Below are 9,469 nucleotides of genomic sequence, written 5' to 3' on the forward strand. Positions count from 1 at the left end.
GGTCCATAAAGCAATTTGGCCTTTGATCTTAGTTCTTGAGAGCCGGGCCACACCTGAGGTCAGTGAGTTGGAGCTGACCAGACCAAGAGGGACTTCTTGGTGGCTGATGTTGACTAGTCTCAGGAAGCATGATGCAATCTATCTTGGCCATAGGGGGAGGCCCATAAGCGCCCTGAACACGGTGGCTCAGATGAGCTTCCTGGTTGGTGAGAACATCTGCTCTTGGGAAAGTCACATATCCTTGATGACATGGAAGCTCCACGTTGAGGACGCTTCCAGACATTATCCTATGTGTCTCTTCATTTGCATCCTTTTTTGCTTGTAATAAATCTATAGTCACAAGTCTGGTATACTCTCTGTGAGATTCTGTGAGTTCTTCCAGCTAATTATTGAACCTAAAGAGGTAGTGGAAGTCAGCAGCTGCTGGCGTCTGCCTTTTTGGCAGTCTGAAGAACGGTGTCTTTTTAACTTATGAGTTCAGTCGAGCTCTGGGTGGCTATGGTCAGAGAAGGGTTGCATGGGAAGCTGGTCTGAAGGTCAGTGTCCATCTAACTTTGTGAGCTCTGATCCAGCTTTGGGTGGCTAGGGTTGGAGAAAGAGTGCTGCTTGGGTGGCTGGTGATGAGGATGGAGAAGTGGGAAGGTGAACATGGATCAGTCTCCACTTTTTGGGGATTGGATTTATACTGATTCTTACCAAGAAGTTGACAACAAAGGTAGGATTTACCCACTTTGCCCCTTACTTTGAGTTCCTGGGTGGCACAAATGGTTTGTGCTTGACTACTACTCTAAAGGTTGGCAGTTTGAACCTACCCAGTGGTGTCACAGAAGAAAGTCCTGGTGATCTGCTTCTGTAAAGATTACAGCCAAGAAAACCCTATGGACTAGATCTATCTGTAACACAGAAGGTCGCCATGAGTTGAAATTGGCTCGATGGCAACGGGTTTGGTTTGCTTGGTTTGCCCTTTACTTAGAGCAGGTTGGCACTATTATTTCTATTTTTCATTTGAGAAAACAGGCACAGCAACATTAACTAACTTGTTCAAGCTCTCAAAACCAGTAAATTGTGGAACAGTCACCCAAACCAGGCAACCTGGCTGCAAAATACACCCTGCAGTATGATTCTTTTGGCCTAATGTTCAAAAACAAGCAAAATGAAACTATTTTTTAATGATTACAAAAATTATGTGGAAAAGCTAAAAGTAAAAGCACACGAATGATTAACCCAACATTCAGGATATTGTGTACTTGTGGGAGGTGAGAGCAGATGAAAAGATGTGATCATGGACGGGTGAAAGGAAACCTCAAAAATAAAGGTAATTTTTAAAACTGAGAGTAGATACACATACATGAACTGTTCTGTTGTTCTTTATACCTTATGCATATGTTATAAATATTCTTTTGTATCTAATCAATATTTAAACTAATGACATTTGAACAAAATAAAGGAAGAAAAAAACTTGCAGAAGGTGGCAGAGAAAGACGTTATCTTTCTTCTTCAAAAGATTTCTTGGACCTTTTTGATAAGACCCTTAGAAAAGTCCACAGAAGCTGAATTGGATGTAGACTGTGTTATTCAAAGAATTTTTGTTTAAACAAATGACGTTGGCAGCAAATGACAGCACAAATGCCTCCAATTTCAGCCCATCAAAAGGCACCATTACAGCGCAGCCAAATCTATCCTGCCAACACGAGATTTTTTAAACTTGTCACCCTATTCATAGCTTTATCCTTCTTCTGATTACGCATTGCAGCTCTTTTCTTTCTTTCATCCATAAAGCAATATGGGAAATTAAATTCCACCATCCATCATAAGCAGTCAAGAAATGATCTCTCCAATTTCTTAGAATCAGTTTTTAAGCAACAACAGTCAACTAATCAGTCAATTTAATGTTACCCTGTATGCTGAATCCCAATGAAGCTCCTCCAGCTATTCTAATTAAGAAAAGCTCTCCCGACTCTCTCTTCCGTTTGCTGCCTGGTAACATCTTATCATTCTCCAAGCTTACCTCAAATGACCCTCCTCTGTGAGGATGCCGCTCCCTATTCCTCTCTGCCCTTCCCTAATATTTGCTCCCAGATAGAATAAAGCACTTAGCTCTGTGTCCCCTTAAGCACTTTACACATACTTGGAGCAAAGAACTCTTTATGACCATCACATTGTTCTTCTTGTTAGATGCTGTCAAGTTGGCTCTGACTCACGGCGATCTTACATATAACAGAATGAAACATTCTCTGGTCCTGTGCCATCTTCACAGTAGTTGTTATGTTTGGGTTCATTGTTGTGGCTATTGTGGTGCCTTCCAACCTAGGGGACTCATCTTCCAGCATTTTGTCATGCAATGTTCTGTTGTAATCCATAGGGTTTTCCTTGGCTAATTTTTGAGTCATAAACAATCTGTGAAATGCAGATGACACAACCTTGCTTGCTGAAAGTGAAGAGGACTTAAAGCACTTATTGATGAAGATCAAAGACTACAGCTTTCAGTATGGATTACGTCTCAACATAAAGAGAATAAAAATCCTCACAACTGGACCAATAAGCAACATCATGATAAATGGAGGAAAGATTGAAGTTGTCGAGGATTTCATTTTACTTAGATCCACAATCGATGCCCATGGAATCAGCAGGCAAGAAATCAAATGTTGTATTGCATTGGCCAAATCTGCTGCAAAAGACCTCTTTAACGTGTTAAAAAGCAAAGATGTCACTTTGATGACTAAGGTGTGCCTGACCCAAGCCGTGATATTTTCAATAGCCTCATAGGCATGTGAAAGCTGGACAACGAATAAGGGAGACCAAAGAAGAACGGCTGCCTTTGAATTATGGTGTTGGTGAAGAATATTGAATACATCATGGACTGTGAGAAGAGTGAACAAATCTGTCTCGGAAGAAGTACAGCAGGAATGGTCTTCAGAAGTGAGGATGGTGAGACTTTATGTCATGTACTTTGGACATGTTATTAGGAGGGACCAGTCCCTGGAGAAGGACATCATGCCTGGTAAAATAGACGGTCAGTAAAAAAGAGGAAGATCCTCAAGGAGACGGATTGACACAGTGACTTTGACAATGGGCTCAAGCATAACAAAGATTGTGAGAATGGTTTTAGGACCGGGCAGCGTTTCCTTCTGTTTTATACAGGGATCGTTATGAGTCCGAACCAGCTCGAAGGCACCTAACAGCAACAATAATTTTTGAAAGTAGATCCCTAAGCCTTTCTTCCTAGTCTGTCTTAATCTGGAAGCTCTGTTGCAACCTATCCATTGTGGGTGACCCTGCTGATATTTGAAATACCACTGGCATAGCTTCCAGCATCATAGCAATGTGGAAGCCACCACAATATGACAAACTGACAGAAGGGTGATGGTATTAGCATCATACTTGCAAATTATTAGCTGTTTATTTATTGTCGTTCCCATCCAGACTGAACATTCTTCAAAATGGGACATCAAGTCATACGAAACCACCAAAACCCAAACCATTGCCGTCAAGTTGATTCCGACTCATAGCGACCCTATAGGACAGAGTAGAACTGCCCCATAGGGTTTCCAAGGAGCACCTGGTGGATTTGAACTGCCAACCTTTTGGTTAGCAACCAAACTCTTAACCACTAGACCACCAGGGTTTCCATCAAATTGTACAGATCTCTAAACTGTGTCCTGAATATCTAATAGCAAAGGGCTTTACATGCAATAATAATCGTGATGATGATAAAAATAGCAGATGACATCTGTTCCAGTCATCTGCTGTGTCATGCTCTAAAACTTAGTGACTAAAAGATTTACTTTGCTCTCTCCTGGCTCTTAGCTGGGTGGCCCAGCTTGGGTTCTCCCATCTTGTTGCATTCAGGCACTTATCTGAAGGCTGGATGGGGCTGAATGCCCAGATGGCTTCTTGACTCTCATGTCTGGTGCCTGTGCCCCTTAACCTCTCTTCTCTCCACAGGGCATCTCTCCAAGTCTTCTAATAACGTGGTGGTCATAGCATCCCACTTGGTGGTAGATGGCCTCTGAAGGCAAGAAGCAGAGCTGCCTGGCCAGTTAAAAGCCGAGCCCAGTCTTGGCACAGGGTTACTTCTCTCAGATTCCATTTGTCAAAACAGTCATTTGTGCATCCCAGTTCAAGGAGGTGGAGAAATAGATTCACCTTTGAATGGGGGAGCCCCAAGGTTACATTACAGAAGAACACTTGGGATAGGAGATCTTGCTGTGGCCATCTTTAGACAGTACAATCGACTACAACATCTGGTGAATGCTCCCTATGTGCCAGACACAGTGCTATTTAAATATATTGCATGCATTCAGTCATGTAATCTTCCTATTACTATTTCCATTTAATAGATAAAGAAAAGAGGGTCAGAGAGGCTAAGTGCCTGAAGTATCACAGTTAGTAAGTGGCAGAGCTGACATTCCATTCCTCTTCAGATCAGTCCAGAGTCCATATTCTTAATCACTGAAATATTGCCTTCTCCCCTACGGGTGAAAATAAATGTTTGATTTTAATGTCTCCTTCAATGGATTAATTTAACAGAATTCCATTTAAGCTCTTAAGTCCAGAAAGATATTTTTCCCCCCAAATAATAAAAGAATGGTAGGCATGAATGAGGAGTCAAGCAGGAAGCACACATACTTAGGTACTTGATATTGAGCTTTTGATCAGAACTCCATGGATCTTGTTTGTAACCTGGTTTCTCTTCACCAGGAATTCTGGAATTCCAGGCAGCCAGTCCTTTAGGAAATCCCTTTTTTATTTTCAAGTGGGTACATTTTCCAAGGTTTCCTTATGTTGGCCCAAAATGATATTCATTCAAAAGTTTTAGAAATCATTTTACCATTTTGATACCAGATGCATTTGGACACGATCAAAGATTGTCATGAGGTCAACATGCTCTCTTCCTATATTTTATCTGTAGGGGGATGTTGAGTATATGTAAGGTGGAGTCATTCAAGAGACTAGTTTGGCCTTCAAGGAGTATTTGACCATAAATCCTGGATCTTATTTCCAATTTCTCTGTACATTTATGTAATGAAATACTAGGATCATTATAAACTATTGTCTCAGTCATCTGGTGCTGCTCTAACAGAAATACCACAAGTGGATAGATTTAGCAAAGACAAGTTTATTCTCTCACAGTCCAGTAGGCTACAAGTCCAAAGTCAGGGCATCAGCTCCAGGGGAACCCTTCCTCCCTTGGCTCTGGAGGAAAGTCCACGTCATCAGTCTTCTTTTGGTCTGGGAGCTTCTCTGCACAGGAACCTCAGGTCCAAAGGATGCGTTCTGCTCCCAGCACTGCTTTCTTGGTGGTATGAGGTTCCTATGTGTCTCTGCTCACTTCTCTCTTTTATATCTCACAAGAGATTGCATTAAGACACTGATCTTGTCAACCTCATCACAGTGATAGAATTTACAACACATGAGGAGATCACATATAATCTCATCATAGTGGTAGAGTTTACAACACATAAGGACGTCACAACAGGTAACACAATCATACAATACTAGGAATCATGACCTAGCCAAGTTGCTACACACATTTTTTGGGGGACACAATTCAATCCATGACAACCATGATTGTGGATCATGTCTCCCAAACACTGGCCTGGCTCAAAAGATTCCCTGGAGTGGTTGTTTTTCTTATTGCCAGGTAATAAAACATAGCACCTTAATATTCTGACATGATTATATTAATAGATACATTATGATAAACGAAGAAGAAATTGAAGTTGTCAGTGATTCCATTCTACATGGATCAACAATCAATGCCCATGGAAGCAGCAGTCAAGAAATCAAGCAATGTATTTCATTCGGCAAAACAGCTGCAAAAGACTTCTTTAAAGTTTTAAAAAAGCAAAGATGTTACTTTGATGTCTAAGGTGCACCTGACCTAAGCCATGGCCTTTTCAATCGCCTCATATGCATGTGAAAGCTGGACAATGAAAAAGGAAAACAGAAGAAGAATTTATGCATTCAAATTGTGGTCTCAGTGAAGAATACTGAATATACTGTGGACTGCCAGAAGAACAAACAAATCCATCTGAGAAGAAATCCAATCAGAATGCTCCTCAGAAGGGAGGATGGCAAGACTTTGACTTGCTTGCTCTCTTAGTCATCTAGTGCTGCTACAACAGAAATACCACAAGTGGATGGCTTTAACAAAGAGAAGTTTATTTCTTACAGTGAAGTAGGCTAAAAGTCCAAATTCAGGGCGTCAGCTCCAGGGGAAGGCTTTCTATCTCTGTCAGCCTTCTCATCAACGTTCTCCAGGACTAGGTGCTTCTTGGCACAGGAACCCTGGGTCCAAAGGACATGCTCTGCTCCTGGCGCTGCTTTCTTGGTGGTATGAGGTCCCCACTCCAAACTAGCAGCTTTTCGAGTCACTTGATAAATAGGTCAGAGTAGTACACACAAATGAGGAATACGTTGCCTCCAAAATCCAAAGATGCCCACTAGGTGTTGTGCCTCCTTTTTAGTTGTGGGAGCAGCAAGATGTAATAACTTATCCTTCACTTTAGAAGGAATGTCTCGACATGCCCCACACCACTGGACCCTAGAAATTTCACTGAAGTGGAAGGTGCTTGATTTTTTGTGGGATTAATCTCCCACCCTCTAGCACACAAATGTTTTACCAATAAGTATAGAGTCATCGACACTTCTTCCTTACTAGGTCCAATCAGCATAATGTCATCAATGTAATGGACCAGTGTGATGTCTTGTGGAAGGGAAAGGCTATCAAGGTCCCTGCGGACTAAATTATGACATAGGGCTGGAGAATTGATGTAGCCCTGAGGTAGGCAAGTGAAGGTGTATTGTTGGCCTTGCCAGCTGAAGGCAAATTGCTTCTGGTGGTCCTTGGAAACAGGTATGGAGAAAAAGGCATTATTCAGGTCAATAGCTGCATACCAAGTACCAGGAGATGTATTAATTTGCTCAAGCAATGAAACTACATCTGGAAGAGCAATTGCAATTGAAGTCACCACTTGGCTAAGTTTTCGATAATCTACTGTCATTCTCCAAGTTCCATCTGTTTTTTTCACAGGCCAAATAGGCGAGCTCAATGGGGATGTGGTGGGAATCACCACCCCTGCATCCTTCAAGTCCTTAATGGTGGCAGTAATCTCTGCAATCCCTCCAGGAATGCGGTATTGTTTTTGGTTTACTATTTTCCTAGGTAGGGGCAGTTCTAATGGCTTCCACTTGGCTTTTTCTACCATAACGCCCTTACTCCATGTGTCAGGGATCCAATGTGGGGGTTCTTCCAGTTGCTGAATATATCTATTCCAATTATGCATTCTGGAACTGGGTAAATCACTACAGGATGGGTTTGGGGACCCACTTGACCTACTGTGAGAGAGACATGAGCCAAGACTCCGTTAATAACCTGACCTCCATATGCCTCCACTCTGATTGGTGGGCCACAGTGATGTTTTGGGTCTCCTGAAATTAGTGTCAGTTCAGAACCAGTATCCAGTGATCCCCGAAAAGTCTGATTATTTCCTTTTCCCCAAAGTCACTCTCATAAAAGGCCGTAGATCCCTTTGGGGAAGGCTTGGAGAAAGATTAACAGTAAAAATTTTTGGCAGTGTATTGCAGACCTTCCTCAAGGGGACCCGGCTTCCCCTTCATTCAAGAGGTTCTGGGTCTTTAAACTCGCTCAAATCTGGGAATTGATTGAGGGACTGACTCTCTATTCTGGCGATTCGAGTTAGACGGCTGTTCACCTGATTTAGAATTCATCCATTTGTACGATCAAGTAAATATTTAGTAGATTTTCCATCTATTTCACTCTTAGGGATACCATGACTAAGTAGCCAATGCCATAGATCTATAAGAGTCAGACTATTTTGATTACTGCCTTGACTCCGCTGTCCATTACTGTAACCACGCCCACCTTGTCTTTGTCGATTGAGTGCAGCCACTTGGCCCCTACTACCACCAGGTCCAATCAGCCCCACTGTATTTAGGTATCTTAATTCAGTTAGGGCAGTTCTCACTGTCAAATCTGATTTACATAAAATAGCAATCACAGCAGTCTTCAAGGATGCTGGAGCTCCCTTCACAAATTTGTTCTTCACAGTTGAGGTAAAAGGTGTGTCCTCTGGGCATTCCATGTGTGGGTCTGTGGGTCTAACTTGATAAATCCACTCTAGCATGCCAATTTCCCTAAGCCTTTGGATACCTTCTTCCATAGTATACCAAGGCAGGTCTGGCACTTCAACTTGATTCAGTGTAGACCACCTCGTAATCCATGTTTCAACAATCCAACCAAACAATTAGATCCTTTTGTAACTTCCCGAGCTGAAACACTGAATGAAGAATCTGTGCTTAGTGGACCCATATCAATAAACTCAGACTGATCCATCTTTATGTTCCTTGCACCATTATCCCACACCCTGAATAGCCATTCCCACACGTATTCCCCAGGTTTCTGTTTGTACATATTAGAAAACTCAAGTAGTTCTTCTGGAGTGTAGCATACTTTCTCCTGGGTTGCACTCTGTACTTCACCTTTTGGGGCTCGCTGGGACTTAAGTCTAGTTATAGGTCTAGAAGTTAGAATTGGTAGTGTGGAATTGTTTTGAGAACATTCAGCAATGACTCAGGCAAGGGCTCTTTAGAAGCAGCGGGGCTAGGGTTAATTTCATTAGATGGGAGTGGAGGGGCTAATGGTTTTCTTGGGCAGGGTGATGTAGCAGACAAACATGAAGTAAGCCCTTCAGGTGAGAGTGGTTTTGTTGGCAGGAGTGATTCAACAGAATTTAGGGGCTCAGTGTCTCCAGCTCCCTGATTATCTGCCCATGTGTCCCCATCCCAAGTTTCAGGATCCCATTTCTTCCCAATCAATGCCTTTACTTTAATTTCAGACACCTCTCGAGGCTGGCAGTTGAGCTGGCATTGTAATTCAGCCACTCTTACAATAAGAGCCTGGGTTTGGCTTTCAGCAATTTCAGCTCTGTTACTACAAGAAATAAGGCTTTCCTTTAAAGCACAAGTGGAAGCCTTGAGGTCATTTATGCGGCACTTGAGCTTTGACTCTGAAGCCCTGAGCACATCTCTTTCTTTCACCAGTTTGTCTAGCAAAAGAAGGACCAACCAACCAGCTTCCCTATACTTCTCATTCTGACAAAGCTGTAGAAAGATATCACACATGTTTTACTCAGAGGCTCGCCTTTCACAAATACCTGACCTACAGGTGGTGATATTTTGCATATTTGTATCACCACCTCACTCCATGGGCTAGCATTGCCCTCTTTACTGCTGGAAGCAGTCATCAACATCTTTAAGACTAACCAGACTTGAGAACCAATTTACAAAACTCATCCTTACGATTTTGTTTCTCTAGAACCACTCTCGGTACCAAATGTCTCAGGCTGGGTTCTCTAGAGAAGCAAAACCAGTAAAGCATATAAATATATATAGAGAGATTTATATCAAGGAAATAGCTCACGCAGTTGTAGAGGCTAAAACATCC

Source organism: Trichechus manatus, unplaced genomic scaffold (assembly GCF_000243295.1).
Source record: "Trichechus manatus latirostris isolate Lorelei unplaced genomic scaffold, TriManLat1.0 scaffold00150, whole genome shotgun sequence".
In the NCBI taxonomy this organism is placed as follows: Eukaryota; Metazoa; Chordata; class Mammalia; order Sirenia; family Trichechidae; genus Trichechus; species Trichechus manatus.